The sequence below is a fragment of the Hordeum vulgare genome, chromosome 7H (genome assembly GCF_904849725.1).
Source record: "Hordeum vulgare subsp. vulgare chromosome 7H, MorexV3_pseudomolecules_assembly, whole genome shotgun sequence".
NCBI classification, from domain to species: Eukaryota; Viridiplantae; Streptophyta; class Magnoliopsida; order Poales; family Poaceae; genus Hordeum; species Hordeum vulgare.
The window spans coordinates 45,356,166-45,373,672 of NC_058524.1; the positions used below are offsets into that span (position 1 = coordinate 45,356,166).

The window sequence follows — 17,507 nt, forward strand, 5'->3', positions numbered from 1 at the left end:
ATACACCACACGCAAATTTAAGGACACAACATCTATGGTCATTTTCATGAGAAAACCTTCACACATATGAGCTATCACCTACAAGATTTCATAGAGTTCAAGGAGATGAGGTAGGGTTACCTTCTGTTTTTGAATTTTTTTAAAAAATCAAAAAAATCACCAAAGCTTTATTTCAAAGTGAATAAGAAGGATCTAAACTTAGTTTTACATTTTTATATTTTAAACGTGTTTTTAATAGTTTTTATATTAAAGCATATTTTCAAAATAAAATGTAAAAATACGAAGATTAATTCAAAAAATAGTCAGACTTCGAATCTACACTATATAGATTGAATAGGTGTTAATAAAAACATTTGGCTCAATTAGAGTAGGTCCAGGAAAACTTGATTACAAATGGGGCTATTTACCATAGCCTGGGAGCTCATTTGGAGCACATTTCTCAAATTGAATTTTCTGTGACATCCTCTAAATCAGCTCAAATTTTGCACACATGATCTCCTATACAAACATAGATAGTTGGCCAAGGATTTTTTGCAGCATGTCTAATCAGCGAAGCAACACGGAAACAACATGTGTGATCATTGCAACACCTAAACTCATAGCTCACAACATCTAAACAGAAGTGACCATACACCAGAGGCAAATTTAAGGACAGACAAATATAGATAGCATAATACATTGGGTACCAATATACATTACTACCATAGATTCTATTCATCACATCATAAACAACCACATTCAGTTTACCAAAAGTAACCCAAAAGATAAAGATAAAACATGCTGCCACATTCAGTTCATCACATCATCACATCACACCGGAGTCAGTGCCTTCGCGAGGGCAGCATGCTGCCCCCTGATCATGTAGTCCTCCCGGCGAATCGCTACATCCTCTGCATGACACACAAGGTGATCGAAGCGGCCATCCTTTGGCTTTGGCTTGGTGGTGCAGTAGGGGCAGTGCCACTTCTTTATCTTGCGGTTGTAGAAGGAAGCAACTCCCTTGGCCTTGATCTTCTCCACCTCCTTCGCTGTGAAGGACGCGAAGTTGCCCTTGTACACATCTTCTCTAGAATCATACTGCACACATGAATGAATTGCATTAATACATTATAGATTCATATACACCATGTCGAAGGAACTAAATGAACAATCTAAATTTCAAGTAGGCTTACCTCATATTCTTCGTCGTCACTATACTCTGGATCATACGGGTCGAACCCAGTATAGGCTAGCTTCCTCTTTTTCCCCCACCATCATCCTCCTGAATATACAATTACATCCATCACTAGTAAATACATAAGCCAATTGAAAATTTAGAGATGCACACATGACACATTGATCATAGGGCTAATATACTATGATTATATTTGCATTTTCCACTGTCATGCACACACATTGAACAACAGAGCTAATATAACTACATATTGTGGATAAATTTATATACTAATGAATCAAATAACTTCTTAATCAATGGATTCCATTTGGGCATATGATATTCGAAACCCCAATCTGCGTAGCATTCAAAAACAAATCTAATAGGGACCCAATCTAATAAGCATACATGTCTGTAGCATTAAAAAACCCAATTTATGTAGCATTAAAATCAAATCTAATAAACATACATATGTGTAGCATTGAAGCACACAGATCCCTATCTCTCATACAGGTCTATCTAGCATTTTCCAACAAAAAAACCCCCATCCTCCCATATAGAAAACCCAGGCCCCTCCATCAAACCAACTACTTTAACCATCTGTACTACCGTATGAATCACAATCTAACCAATGCAACTAACTCTACAGGCTAATATCCTAAATATTGCAACTAACAAGCAAGTGCAAATACCTCCTGCTCCTCGCCAGGTTGCGCATCAGGGGTATCGGGATGGACAGTGCCGCTCGACGCCGTCACCTTCTGCTCCGGCAGCACTGAGGCGGAGACCGCCACCTACTTCTCCACATCCACAGTGGTTGCGAGTTTCCCCGCACCGCCGTGGACGCCACCAACATCCTTCACTTCATCCGCGGTCACCATGCCCTGCAACTCCACTACATCTCGGGCCGCTGCGCCGGCATCGCCATGAGCTTCCGCCATCGGATAGATGGAGGCGATGAAGGCGAGGAAGAGGATGCGGTGGGGGACAGCGAGACGGCGCGGTGGAGGCAATGGAGGAGAGAGAGATGATGTCGGTGGAGGAGAGGAAGATGATGCCGCAGGGAGGGGATTTGGGGGAAATGGTAGGGGCGATGCGCTGGGAGGTGGTTCCCCGTCTTTATACGATGGGACGTTTCGGGCATGTCCCATGGACACGTGCTACCCCACGACCGCGGTGAGTTGCATGCGCCCACGTATATGAATACCACTGTACGGTCAGCATACGAAACCACTATACGGGTAAACGGTCAAAGGTGGACTCGGCCCTACGCGGCCCCACTCGTGAGAGTTAAGGTCAAAGGAGTTGACCCGATGGCAACGTCCGTTGTAACCTGTTCTGAGGGTTTCGAGCAAGGGAGTGGGGAAAAGTGAGAAAAAGTTAAGAGCATGGGGATGAATGAGTAGAACTAACGAACGAGGGGCACAAAAATAAAAATCCCTTATTTTTAAGCTTTGTGCCATGTTTTAGACTCCGATTGCAAGAAAGTTCAAAAGTTGTGACATGTTGTCCAGAAACAGATTATGTCTTCTTGACGGAAACATTCACCAAAAATCACCAGATCATCTTTTTGACCTGAATGTTTTTGGCAGTATGCTCTATATAATTGACTTTCTGGCGTATGTTCTGAGTTTTTGTATTTGAGTTGCAGAAGTGCCCCGAAACAATTATTTACTACGTGGTATTCTGGTTTTCCCAGATTCTGCCATGTTTTGCGTTTTCATTGTTTTGCAAATCTTAAGCTTGCTTTGTCTTTGCAAAAACCTTTTGGCAATATTGAGAAACAGTATCTCTTCCTTAAAATATTTTTTTCCAGTAGATAATAAATTATTTTATTATGGGCACTAACCACTCTAATCAGCTTATGATGAGTCTCGTATGAAGGGAGTTTTCAAGTATGCGATGGAAGATGATAAAAGAAGATCCAGGAGTGTCAAGCGCTCAAGCTTGGGGATGCCCCCATGAACCCCCAAGAAATATTCAAGAAGACTCAAGCATCTAAGCTTGGGAATGCCCCCGTGCATCCCCTTCTCCATCAACAATCATCAGTTCGTCCTTCTCCATGCTATATTTTTGTCACTCCATATGTTATGTGCTATGCTTGGAGTGCCCTGCTCTTTACTTTTTAGTTTGTTTTAGTTTTGCTTTCTGTTCATAACAAGTTGGAACCTAGCCTTATTTGTTTGGGAGATAAACAAGGTCCACTACACCCTAGTACACAACATAGGTTTTCATGCTTATCTTTTTTGTGTGTTCTTTATCTTTTCATGGTTGTTATCATGCTTAGCTCTTAGTTTTCATGCTTTATATTTTTAAGAGCTTTTATTTAGGTTGCTTTTGGAACTCTCTTGAGTTTTCATGCTAATATTGTTTAGAGAATTGGCTTGTTGCACTTAGTTGTGTGTCTTTCATGAGAAGGTAACTGAGGTTGCTATTTAAGTATAGTAGTAACTTGCAATAGTTTTGAGGGATCGATTTGAGTAATGTTTGGACTATTGGCGTCAAGAGCTTGAGCCTATTAGTGATAGGTGTTTTATTTTGGTAAATCCGTGTATAATTTGAAAAACTAAAAAATTAGTTGAGAACTCTAGCTACTAGATGGATCTCTAACCTTTGGAGGGGTTGCAATATATAGAGTATCCTCACGCTATCATGGATCGAGGATGCGCAAGGATAACCAAACCCCCAAACACTCATCCTCGGGGTACTTGTCTCTTTGTGAATCTCCTGACTAGATAGAGAGTTACCGATAATAAGTGCATGAGTTCTTCGTAATAATGCGAGTATTCGATTGTTGGCACTTCCACCATCCATATTTTGCTAGCCTCTTCGGTACCGTGCATTACCCTTTCTCATCTTGAGAGTTGGTGCAAACTTCGCCAATGCATCCAAACTCTTGCCATGATACGCTCTATCATCATAACCCTCATTATATCCTTCCTCAAAACAGACATCGTACCTACCTATTAAGGCATTTCCATAGCCTTTCCAAGATACATTGCCATGCAACATCCACCATCTCATGACTTGATCTTCATGTCATACATGCTTTTGCTTGATCGAGGAGCCGCATGCTAGTTGGGCTTTTCCCTTATCATTGCTACATGATGCGCTAGTATCACTAGTCGTCAACCCATGTATTCGCGCGGGCTAGATTTTAAAAATTGAATAACATAGAATTTTTAATGATGTTTATTGATTGGACAATAAAAATATATCAAAGATACTATGTAAGAACTACCCACTTCCACATGATCGATCTACACAATAGATGGTACACAGTGGGCAACTCTACCAATTGGTATAGGGTCATAGCCCATGGAAATAACGCAAAAAATTCTTTTTTATAAGGATAAATAACATACACACATCGACATATAACTTGACATGTCCATTAGATAGAACCCGTGTGGAGACAGATGTTCATATCTTTTCCCTATTTTTATCTCCACGTATCATTTTTTCTTTATTCAACAATGGGTCACTGATCGAAGTCCTCATTTAGAACCGTATGCGCTTGTATATTATAAAGGGAACTCATTATAACTTTGCACAGTCTGGGTTAACAAATAAGGACCATGTGCTAATGTAGAACATGCATGTCTGCTTAGGTACGACAATTATTTAGAGAAGCATTGTAATTACTATGATTTTCTTCGTATCTAATCATATAGTGTTACATATAATATGTGAACTGAAGTTATGAAATAAATCTTAACCAAAATAAGAATGTTCATGTAAAATCAAGCCTTTAAATAGTTCCATAGATACAAATGTCATCTTGAGTGGTAAGACAAAGATGTAATTTAGCAACCACAAACTGAACTAACCTGCATATTTATACTATATGTTGTTTGAGAGGATTTACCTATTGTCAACTTAGTCATGAGCAAACTCCATGACAAAAATAATAATAACAGTAGGACTACAAAGATAGAAAGAATACATAATAATTCTAGTTCGAAGAATATATTACACAGTTGCACACATAGTAGAATAAATCACGCTCAAGTTTAGAACCTACCATTCTTCTAAACCGAAGCATGTATCCCTATCTATGTGAAATACTTGAATTCCATCATACTGGTGACCTAACTAAAATTGCAAACATAGGATAAACGGGTTCCTAGAAATAAAAAGAACACGGACCCTCTCTAATACGATTATTTGCAGGGGACAACTATGGAACATCAGAGCTCATATAATGACAAAGAAGAATTGGAGTGTCACCAATCATGAGGGAGTAAGTTCAATCAGCCATGTTAATGACTAAGAATCTGAGAACTCTTAACTAACACTCAAGACATCAAAATATGGTCCCATCACACTGGAATGTGAACAACACAAGGAATTCCATGAGTGGACCCGGAATTTCGTTGGACCACTTTCTTTTAAGAGTTATGCAAGTGTGCAGTGAAATTGAAAACATGCAATTTGGATAAAACATTTCTAGGAAATAACTCGAAGATGGCTTCAGCTCAAAAAAGACCTCAAACTTGACTACGAAGATGAATATTAATACTCAAAGCGCAACTCCCCAATGAAGAAGAAACCTATGAGCAAGCCTAAAAAAATAGACAAATAAATAAGACTTCGAAGAATATAACGTTATCTTACATAATTAAATAATTGAAATAATATAAATCTCGCTATTGTCGATGACACGGGATAGCTTAATTTCAATTCGAAACGCCCATAGGAGCCTGCCAAAATAGAAAACACAACAATAATACCTTTAATAATATGGTACAGAGTTGAACACTTTTAGTTGTATAAATGACACTCTCATAGATGACCTTGGAAATATTACCACGTTCTCACCCATATCATGTACCATTTGTACCCAATACTCCCATCTGTAAAACAATTATTTTGAACTCGAATCTTTGGAAACTTTAAGGCTCCATGAAATAACAAATTAAGAAGAATTAGTAGAGAGAGCACATGTGTAAAAATATAGAGATCACATTACCAACTTTCAGGATGTAAATATATTGTGGAATCCAACTGAAACTATGAATGTAAGAAAACAACCCCCTGTGTTTGCTTCAAGAAGGTAGCACCTAGTTTTACTTGGTATGTAAGCCTGCATGTAAAGTCACTCTTGTCAATGACCCTACAAAGCTTACCGTTCTAATAACCCAAAGGAGACTGCAGAAATAGATCATACATGCACAGTTAACACAAAAATAATACCTTTAACAATATCGTACATATTATGCAGTAAGCACCTGCAACAGTATAAACAAAACTCTTGTTGACGACCTTGGAAATCTTATCGCACATCTGATGCGCATAATTTTATGCTATCTTTGTATAATACTCATATTCTGTAAATGATTATTTTAGGCGCAAAACTTCATAAACATGAGTCTGCGTCCAATAACAAATTAAGAAAAAAATAGTAGAGAGCATGGGGACTCTAAAAAACCCATTGTGTTGCTTAAGTGGGTAGCTTCACACAGTTTTACACGGTCTGTTAGCCCACATGTAAACTCCAAAACATGCATTTTGAATTGAGTAAACATGACCATGGTAGCACATTATATGGTGAAAAAATAAGTATAAATAGTTAATTACTTGTAATGGTTCTTAAGCTAATTAGGTATGCATGCAGTTGCAGGAACACATCTTCAGCTAATTCTGACTACCATCTTTGATCCTGAAACCCATGATCACATCTCACCATTCCAACACCGCATCAGCTCACTCAGTGCGCCATGAGAAAGAAGAGTAGAAGCATACTTTGATTAATCTTCATATCTGTCGAACTTGTAAGTTATAATCACCCGTGGATTAATCAACAGATATTTTTAATTCATGTTCGGTGTGTATTGAGTGCCCATAGTAGCAACAAAGTTCATAGAGATAATCCCAAATAGCTGTCAAATTGACCAATGAAGACTTTCAAGCCAATTTTGGTGATTACTAAGCAACAACAGGGTTGGTATAAACAATTTTAAGCGCATAGCCGTCAACACACAAAAAAATTGTAGACAGCACTCAGGATCAATGCTGAAAGATTGGATCGTAGTCAGTTAATAATTGATAAATTATAACTATACAATAAAATTAAAATAATTATCATATTTAGAGACAAAGCAATTGTAATCAAATACCTAGGTTTGAAACAAAAGCTAGCTGGGAGCGCTGAGCCATTGCCGAGATTGAATCCTCGGATACAAAGGAGATACATACAAAATAATAGAACAATGGCGAGACCTGCCATGAGAGAACGTCATTGGCAAAGTGATCAGACCTAGAGTATTATACGGGGAAATCCTGCATAAAAAATCAGCTGGATGATAGATGGAGGGGGTGAGCACCTTGATGAGGAGCATTGCCAACGCTTTGTAGAAGAACCTAGCCATCATGGTCAAAGTCAAACATTCGCCAAGGGAGGAGATGCGGCGGAGCAGCAAAAAACATGATAGAGGAAGGAGGAGGCGTCCCGAGGAGATGCAGCGGAGCAGCAAAAACGGGATAGACGAAGGAGGTGGCGTTTCCTGGAAGGAAACGGGAGAGAAGGGGCAACGTGGATTGCTATGGGATTAAGGTAGTATGATTAGATTGAAAAGATCTACTCCCTCCATTCCCTTATACAAGGCCACAAACTCAGATTACGGGTACCAAGGTAAAATTTAATGACTACTTTACAAGACAACTTTTCTTCTCATTAACTGGAATCATTAATACGCTGCATGCATGCAAGGAAGAAAATAAGAAGAAAGTAGCTAAGTGTCATTATGCTTACATGCATGCGAGCATTAAACAAGTTGCTAGTACAAGAAAACATCACTAATTTTTACCTCGGTTACTGTTTGTGGCCTTGTATAGATGCAAAATATACTTTTCATAGTGGTTTGTATAAGGGAATGGAGGGGGTAAGACATTCAAATAAAAAAGGATTCAATCTGTAGCTACGTATAATTTTAACTTTCCAGGATTAAACATGGAGGCTAATGTGGACCCACCAAATCTGCGGTTTTTGCATCTTCTAACGGGGAAAGGTCTGTGGGCTTAGTTTTCTAGCCCAACTGAGAAATGTCAGCGGAAAAATTATAAGGGTTAATCTAGACCGTAATAATTCGGTCCCACATAGATGAATGGCTCTTAAATTCTAATTAACGTGGTAATTTTTGGAGAGTCTCTAATTAGTATATGATTAGATTAGATTGAAAAGATCAAAGACATTCAAAGAAAAAAGGATTGAATCTGTAGCTACCGTATAATTTTAACTTTCCAGGATTAAACGTGGAGGCTAATGTGGACCCACCAAATCTGCAGTTTTTGCATATTCTAACGGTGAAAGTTCTGTGGGCTTAGTTTTCTAGCCCAAGTGAGCAAATGTCAGCGGAAAAATTATAAGGGTTAATCTAGACCGTAATAATTCGGTCCCACATAGATGAACGGCTCTTAAATTCTAATTAACGTGGTAATTTTTGGAGAGTCTCTAATTAGTATAGGTATAGATTGCATATCCTGCTACACTGGCAGAGGCATACATTTGCATACATCATGATAGTTTTCATTTATCTTTATATTGAGTACTTCTTATAAAGTATGAAGATATTCTTTTTATTCTTGTAAAATATAGAGTGTTGCCCTTAAGTGAGGAAAAGATCCCAAAGAGGACAAATTAAAAGATCCCAAAAGAGGACACATGAAAAGATCCCAAAAAGGACAAATGAGAGATAAATAGAAAGAGCCAAAGAGGCCACAAAAAAAGGAAAGAAAAAAAGTGAAAAAAGAGAGAAGGGGGCAACACTACTATTCCTTTTGAAAGATCCACACTCGTACTCCATTGTTATATTTGTACTCCACAGAGATTATCAATCATGCATAACTATGTGGAGACCCTTACACTATAGAACTTGGCTTGTATATTCCAATGATGAGCCTCCTCAAATGAGCTCTAGGTATTCATGAGCAAGTAAGTTGGATGCACCCCCACTAGTTCCAGTGGAGAGCTTACCTTAGCTCATATGTGCATCCGTTGCATGGCAATCCCTACTCCTCGAATCATATCTATCATTTGGCTTTCTCTCGCCTATGATTATCCTCATTGATGTGAGCCTTTCACACCTTTTTTGTCTTCCTTCCCCATCATTATTATCTTTGCCATCCTAAGTGCCAACATATCTTTCTTGCGCTCATCCATTGCATGAGTGCTCAAAGTCGAAAGAGAGAGGATCATTTTGACTTGTCCCTGACTAGTGGTCTGGGGATGAGTCAAAATAAGATTACGAAGGAGACCAAGTGTGAAGCTTTAGTAGATTGAGTTGTCAATTAAACTATATAATATTTTTATGCTCTAAACCCATCTCCCACTTCTTGCACGCAAAGACCATTTGGAGATATTCAAGTCACGGACAGCGAGAGCTCTTGCACCTTTATGTTCTTACTTTGCTAGTTTCAATACTGGATATAGACCCTTGCTTGTTATTGTCTTGACTTGAATTGCATATATTAATTGCTTTACTTTGAAGTTATATAATTTCTGCTTGCTCCATGCAAGTTTTGGGTGATGTTGCTATGTGTTTTGTACACTTTCATACATTTTTCAACATATTTGGACTAACCTACTAACTCAGTGCACCCAGTGCAAGTTTCTGTCTGTTGATGTCTGTGAATTGCATGTTTATACCCATATTTACAGTGCCCGAAAAATTCCACAAAAAATATATAAAAAATCAGCGTTCCAGAAGACTCCAGATGGTCGAAGGAGGGCCAGAGGGGGGCCACCAGGCCTCTAGGCGTCCTGGTGGCGTGGCCTGCCCCCTGGTCGCGCGAGGAGGCCGCCTGGGTGGGGCCCACCCCCTCTGGTGCCCTACCTTGGCTCCTATTTTTACCCCCGTGGAGGAAACCCTGATTCTGAAACCCTTTTCTCCATAAGAAATTCTGATCTCCGCCGCCATCGCCAACAAGTTTCGGGGGACTAGAATTCCTGGGCTGGCACCCTGCCAGGACGGGGAAGTGCCCCCGAATTCATCTCCATCGACGTTGCTTCCTCCCTTCATGAAGTAGGAGTAATTCCTCCTCGAGGCTGAGGTCTTCTACATTAGCTATGTTGTTAATTCTCTCTCTCATAATGTGATCTTGATTGTGATCATGGGCTATGTTAATATAGGGTGATCCCATGATGTTTCCCCTTCTTCTATGTATTGGATTGATGTACTCACTTGATCTTATCTGGTATAATCCCCGAGACCATGGTGACAGCGGTCTATTGGACATTGATTAGAAGAATATTTTCATGAGTGATTTCCTCTTTTGTGAATTGATTGAATATTGAGAGTCTCTTGGTGCTTGTATTTTACTATCCTTGAGATACGTTGTGGTGATTGTAGTACTCTCTTTGGATGGCCGCGGTGACATTGGGAAATCCATAGATGAGAACTATGAACTTTGAGGTGTGCTTTTGTAGCCCTACATAATTCTCGTCCTCTCTTGATCACAATGGAATGACCTCCGAGTATGTCTCCATTGCATGTTTTAGTGGAAATATCATGTGATTAGACTATGTTAATGTTGTTGGGAGTTGCCACTAGTGAAAGTATGAAGCCTAGGCCTTGTTTTCCACCATTGAAAACCGTTTATTACTTTCGGTTTTGTTTCATGTTTGCTTGCTGCCATTTTTATTTCAGATTTACAATACCTTGTTTTACCATCCATATCACTTTCCTTTTAACATCTCTTCGCCGAACTAGTGCACTTATACAACTGACAAATGTATTAGGTGTGTTGGGGACACAAGAGACTTCTTGTATCTTAATTGTAGGGTTGCTTGAGAGATACCATCTTCAACCTCTACTTTCCTGAGTTCGATAAACCTTAGGTCATCCATTTGAGGGAAATTGTTGTTGTCCTACAAACCTGTGCGCTTGGAGGCCCAACATAATCTACAAGAATAGAAGCGTGCGTAGACATCAGGTATGCAACTTAAGACAACGTGGAAATTGTTTCACAACCCACTCCACGTGGAACATCATAGTGTAACGGTGTGTCCGAACATCATAGTCATGCTCTATTGGATATGATGCGTACTATGATGTCTCTTATCGATTCGCCACATTCGTTTTGGGGGTTATGCATTAGTGATAGCCACATTCACTTTATATAGGGCACCATGAAAGTCTGTAGAGACGACACCATATGATTACGGTATGGCAAGAAACCTAAGCTGTCGTTTCTTAAAGTTTGGGGTTGCGACGCTTATGTGAAAAATTTCAACCTGATAAGCTCGAACCCAAAATGGACAAATGTTTCCTCATAGGGTACCCTAAGGAAACAATTGGGTATACCTTCTATCTCAGATCCAAGGGCAAAGTGTTTGTTGCTAAAAACGGGTCCTTTCTCGAGAAAGAGTTTTCTCGAAAGAATTGAGTGGGAGGAAGGTAGAACTTGATGAGGCTATTAAACCGTCACTTCAGTTGGATGGCAGCACAACGCAGAAATATGATTCTGCGATGTCTACACCAAATGAAGAGGAAGCTAATGATGATGATCATGAAACTTCAAATCAGGTTACAACTGAGACTTGTGGGTTGATAAGGAATCGTGCTTCCCTTGAGTGGTACGACAATCCTTTCTTGGAGGTCATGTTGTTAGACAATAATGAACCTATGAGCTATCAAGAAGTGATGGTCGGACCGGATTCCAATAAACGGCTAGGAGCCATGAAATCCGAGATAGGATCCATGTATAAAACCAAGTATGGAGTTTGGTAGACTTGCCCGATGAACGATAGGCCGTTTAGACACACGCTGATGGTGAATGTCACCATTTATAAAGATCGAATTGTCTCAAAGAAGTTTCCGACAAGTTCAAGGAGTTTACTATGATGAGACTTTCTCACTTGTAGCGATGCTAAAAGTCTGTTGGGATCATGTTAGCAGTTGTTGCATTTTCAATTATGAAATCTGGCAAATGGATGTCAAAACAGAGCTTCCTTAATGGTGTCCATAAGGAAAGGTTGTATGTGATACAACCGGAAGGTTTTGTCGAACCTACGGATGCTAACAGGTATGCAAGTTCCAATGATCCTTCTATGGACTGGAGCAAGCATCTCGGAGTTGGAATATACACTTTGATGAGATGATCAAAGCTTTTGGGTTTATACAAAGCTTCTGAGAAACTTGTATTTACAAGAAATTGAGTGGGAGCACTATAGAATTTCTGATGAGTATATGTGAATGACATATTTTTGATCAGAAATAATGTAGAATTTCTAGAAAGCATAAAGGGTTGTTTCAAAGGAGTTTTTCAAAGGGATACCTGGATAAAGGTACTTAATTATTGGGAATCAAGATCTATAGAGATAGATCAAGACGCCTAATAAGACTTTCAATGAGTACATACCTTGCCAAGATTTTGAAAGAGTCCAAAATGGATCATTCAAAGAAGGAGTTCTTAGTGTAAAGTTGAGTAAGACTCAAAGCTCGAAAACGGTTGAAGAAAGAGAAAGGACGAAGGTCGTCTCCTATGCCTTAGCCATAGGCTCTATACGATATGACATGATGTGTACCACACCTGATGTGTGCCTTGCCACGTGTCTCGCAAGGGGGTACAAGAATGATCGAGGATTGGATCGCTGGACAGCAGTCAAAATTATCCTTAGTAACTGGAGGACTAAGGAAATGTTTCTCGATTATGGAGGTGATAAAGAGTTCATCGTAAAGGGTTACGTTGATGCAAGCTTTGACACCCATATGGATGACTCTAAGTAGCAATCCGGATACGTATAGTGGAACAAACATTTGGAATACCTCCAAGTGTGGCATAATAGCAGCATCTACTATATGACATAGAGATTTGCAAAGTAAACACGGATTTTAATGTTGCAGACCCGTTTACTAAAACCTCTCTCACAAGCAAAACATGATCAAACCCGAGACCTCATTGGGTGTTTATCACATGGTGATGTGAACTAAATTATTGACTCTAGTGCAAGTGGGAGACTATTGGAAATAAGCCCTAGAGGCAATAATAAATTGGTTATTATCATATTTCCTTGTTCATGATAATTGTTTATTACCCATGTTATAATTGTATTGATTGGTAACTCGGATACATGTGTGGATACATAGACAACACCGTGTCCCTAGTGAGCATCTACTAGACTAGCTCATTAATAAAAGATAGTTAAGGTTTCCTAACCATAGACATGAGTTGTCATTTAATAACGGGGTCACATCATTAGGAGAATGATGTGATGGACAAGACCCAACCGCAAGCATAGCATTTGATTGTATTAGTTTATTGATACTACTTTCTTCATGTCAAGTATCTATTCCTATGACCATGAGATCATGCAACTCCCTGACACCGGATGAATGCCTTATGTGTATCAAACGTCACAACGTAACTGGGTGATTATAATGATGCTCTATAGGCATCTCCGAGGGTGTCTGTTGGGTCGGCATGGATTGAGACTGGGATTTGTCACTCTGTATGACGGAGACGTATCTCTGGGCCCACTCGGTAATACCACATCATAAGAAGCTTGCAAGTAATGTGAGTAAGGAGTTAGTCACGGGACCTTGTATTATGTAACGAGTAAAAGAGACTTGCTAGTAACGAGATTGAACTAGGTTTGGAGATACCGACGATCGAATCACGGACAAGTAGCATACCGCTGGACAAAGGGAACTACATACATGCTTTGACAGATAAAGATCTTCGTGGAATATGTAGGAACCAATATGGGCATCCACGTCCCGCTATTTGTTATTGAACGGAGAGGTGTCTCTGTCATATCTACATGATTCTCGAACAAGTAGGGTCCGCATGCTTAACGTTCAGTGATGCTAGAGTAGTATTGGGATATGAACATTGGTTATCAAATGTTGTTCGGAGTCCCGGATGAGATCTTGGAAATCACGAGGAGCTCCAGAATGGTCTGGGTGTAAAGATTTATAAATGGGAAGTCACATTTTGCCTACCGATAATGTCTTGGGTTTTATCGGTATTGTATCGGGAAGCTTCCGGAAGGTTCCAAAGGAGTCCGTAAGGGTCCCTCCAGCCCCTAGGACGTGCATCGGGTGTAAGGGGGCGTCCAAGCCTTGTTGGGCCAGCCCCCAAGGGCCCATGTGGCTAAGGGGTAGGAAACCCAAAAGGGGAAGGCACCTAGGAGGTGCCTTGGGGAGGGAGGACTACTCCCTCTTGGTCGCCGCCCCTTCCCTTGGTGGAGGTGCTAGGGATAACCTCACCTCCTGCCCATTGCCTCCTTTAAATAGTGGAGGGGATAGGAGGGATGAACACAAGAAGTCCTCGCCCTTGAGGCAGCCCTCTCCCTCTCGTTTCTCTCGTTCTTCCTTGTTCATAGTTCTGGAGTCGCTTGGCGAAGCCCTACTGCCCTCCTCCACCACCATCTCCACCATGCCATCATGCTGGTTGAGGTCCCATCTACTTCTCCGCCCTCACTTGGTGGATTAAGGAGGCGAATACTTCATCAAGCAGCACGTGTGTTGAACGCGGAGGTGTCGTCCGTTCGGCGCTAGATCGGATCGAATCACGATTGGATCGTGAAGAGTACGACTGCATCAACCGCGTTATATACACTTCCCTTAGCAGTGTATAAGGGTAAGTAGATGCACTCCCCCTCTCGTAGATGTCGATCTCCATAGATAGATCTTGGGTGCGCGCAGGATTTTTTTTGTTTCCCATGCAACGTTCCCCAACAATCATTTGGTTCATAGCCTTTTCTTTAAGCTTAGCAATTAAATCAGGAAGATTCTCCCTATTTTGACAAACATGTATTTCCATAGCAATCTCCTTATCCATAGTATATCCTTAGGTACATCAAAGAATTTAGTTCTAGTAGGATTACAATGAGTAACAGGAGAATCATAATTTTATCAAATTCAGTTTCATTTTCTTTAGCTTTAGTAATATGAACATCTAGCAATACACCAAGTGTCACAATAGTATTATCAAGCAAAGTAGAACACTACTAGGAAAAGGCCTGCTAGTGGCACACCTATTTTGGCTACTAATGGCGCACTATAGGTGCGCCACTAGCATCACGCCATTAGAATTTTTTACTAATGCGCCATTAGTATCTGGTATACTAATGGTGCACCAGGCAATGCGCCATTAATATAGCTCATGGTGCGCCATTAGTATGCCTCCCAGGTGCGCCATTAGTATGTCTCCCAGGTGCGCCATTAGTATGCCTCCCAGGTGCGCCATTAGTATGCCTCCCACGTGTGCCATTAGTAGAGCACATGGTGCGCCACAGGTTATACTACCAGCTCTAAAAATATTCAATTATTATCCTCACACCCACAAGAAGGTTCAAGATAAAAACATATTACACCACAATGAAAATATTTTTATAAACATGCACATACATTGAACACAAGTTGACAAACCAATTAACCTAGAGGAAGCATAGTTTTGACCATCTTAACAATCATCTAGAACACACAAGTCACAAAAAGATAAGGACTATTGGTTACTATGAGAGACTTTAGATGGTCCAGAACACACAAGTTTGTATCTACATGCACAAAGTGCAAGCTCCAAAACACTCGAAACACCAAATGGTCTACAAGACAATAAGGTCCATGATTACAGGTTGGTTGGTCCATAAACGCTAGAGACTCATCATGTCCATGTGCATCAATAGATTAAGTACCTGGAAACATTTTGCACAAATTTGTCAAGAAAATGGAACCAGATCAAGTTGTTAAAATCTCATATGCGTATTAAAAATATTCGATCAAAAGATTATCATGATATCATAGGTAACAATATAGTTTCTATAAAAGTTACCCACTTGTTATAGCAGAAGTTTTGTCACTTTATATTAAACAATCTTAAAAGTGATACGAAAAAACGTTTCATGTTTTGATAGTAAATCTGACATGTGTAATCATATAACTAATAAACTGAATGCCACAATATCAGTAGGTCTGCTAATAGCCCGTAATCTCATAGTACTGCATATGTTTGTTGCAATTTAAATGTATCCAGATAATGAAAAAAGGTAAGTTGCAAGTTTGACAGCAAGTGTTATTTCCTTTGATTATTTCAGCAACATATAGGAACCAAACTGGGAGAGACTTAAGTAAATATTATTGCCGACATTGTATTTCTCTGAGTCTGCAACAAGGAAGCTGAAAGTAATGACTCTTCTCAATATTTTTGCCAACTCTTGAGCAAAAAAGACTCTTCTCAGCACTGATAAAATGTTGATAAAAGTAGAAGTGAATTATTTTATTTCTGTCATAACCTCAAGCAATATTTCCAGGCAACCCCTTGCTATAGTACTTGATTATAATAAAGAGTGTATTTCAGCCATCTGCATGATTTAGATTGAAAAGGTAGCTCAAGCTAAATACCTCCTCCAAGCTATACCTTACAACTGCAATGATGAAAACCATAAGAGATCTGTTACCCGGGCTACATGCTTAGGGAGCTTGACTTACAAACACTCCCTTCTCCCATAACTCAGATATACTAATGTGAAGAACCTTGAATATCTACATCCACAAATACTCTCTACTTCTTCAAATCAACTGAATTATGAAGAACCACTAATTTCGCTTTCGGCAAATATAGACAAGCATTAGGACTGCAACTCAAAACGCTTGTGTCTCCGATAACTGAACTGAAGCGCAAACAACCAAAAATCTTGGGCGCTACTGATGGACAGAAGAATGGACAATATCTAGAGGAGAACCAAGATCTTTCTAGACTTCTCAATGATGCTGGCACACCAGAGTCTGCTTGAGAAACTAAGAAAGCGGCTAGTTAATAAGAACAGAACAAATATAAGTACAAAAGTCAAGTTTAGACTCCTAGCTCAGATGAATGGTTGTCAAACCCTAAGGGCACCATAGATGCTATAAAAAATCATATGCAAGAAAAATGTGGGTTGAGAACACTACTGTGCAAGGTGAGAGCAGCAAGCATGCAGGTGAGCAGAGGGACAGAACACCATTATCCTCTCAAGAAAGCAGCAGCCTGGAAACACTGGTTGAGGATGTGCGGCTACAAAGTACATCAGCAGGTTCATGGAGATGCAATGACTCCAGAATCTCAATGAGAAAGCTCGAGCCACCGAGCAAACACCATGGAGCAGCAGTGTAGCTCAGAGTTCACTTTTCCACTCTCATGTATCATTTGCTGACAATGGAAACTCTCGGGGGTGCTAGTCACACCAAGGCCACCAACCACTGGCTTAGGAACACGGCGAACACAGTACGATGGAGGTTGCAGAACCACCTGCAGGTTTTCCAGGAAATAAAAAATGACACGAACCAAAATGCTGCATAGCTAGATCTGTATTCCCCACTCACTGTTGATGGAAATTCTTCCCAGTAAGTAGTGGTTGTTGTTTCCCACC

At 40.0% G+C, this 17,507-nt stretch overlaps 1 pseudogene; it reads left to right on the forward strand.

Annotated features, from left to right (window-relative positions):
- Positions 1 to 2,101: 2,101 nt before the first annotated feature.
- Positions 2,102 to 17,437, forward strand: LOC123408214 (annotated as a pseudogene).
- Positions 17,438 to 17,507: the final 70 nt, after the last annotated feature.